An 849-nucleotide genomic window follows, 5' to 3' on the forward strand; every position below is an offset into this window, starting at 1 on the left:
CCCGCACCGCGAGTACTACAACCGTCGTCGCACGTGCGCTCCCGGCACCAAATATAGTCGCAGGAGGCCAGGCCGGCGCCAGCGTGCGCCCGCAGCCGGTGCTCGCGAGCGCAGTAAAGCGGCGCTCATCAACTTTGCGGCCGCACCGGCACGCACCTCGCGTTCTCTCTCGCCGCCTGTTGTACGAGCCCCCTCCCGAAGCTCGCTCCTCGCTCCACGATACGCCATCATTACGCCTCGTCCGATTCCGATCATTTCGCCCGAGCCCCGCCCCACCCGCGGCTCGTCCTCGTTCCTGCCCCAGTTCTAGACCCCCTCCTTCCGCTCCGCACCCGCTCCTTAGCGTCCTTGGAGCCGCGGGAGCCGGAGGCCGCCCGGCCGGATGGACCAGTTGTCGGGTTCGTTCCGTTCTCCCCGCGGAGGCCCCCCGCGGCCTGTCCGTCTCCCGACGCTCCAGAGCCAGAGCCTTCCGCGCGCGAAGAGCAGCAGCGGTTCCGACGGCGGCGCTGGACGCCAAGCACGAGTGCATTCTTTCGGCAGGAAGAGAGGTTTGGGGCCGGCGAGGCGGAGGAGGCGAGCGTCGTGGAGAAGTCAGACCGGCTCGACCCCCGCCCCGACCGGAATGAAACCGCGCGCGACGCGCAACTGAGTGAGTGCCCCGCGCCGTTGGCTTTGTACGGTCTCTCAAGCAACCACTTCCAGCCGCCTCGCCTTCCCGTCTTTTCCAGTCACGAGACAGGCGACTCGGCCCGCGTCAGTCAAAGGGGGACAAGGAGAGTGGTGCCTGCCTCCCCACGGGGCGGGGCCGTCGGTCCGTACAAACCCGGTACAAGCAGGGAGGCTGTTGTT

The sequence above is a fragment of the Frankliniella occidentalis genome, unplaced genomic scaffold (genome assembly GCF_000697945.3).
Source record: "Frankliniella occidentalis isolate FOCC.00 unplaced genomic scaffold, Focc_3.1 Scaffold6, whole genome shotgun sequence".
Taxonomy (NCBI): domain Eukaryota; kingdom Metazoa; phylum Arthropoda; class Insecta; order Thysanoptera; family Thripidae; genus Frankliniella; species Frankliniella occidentalis.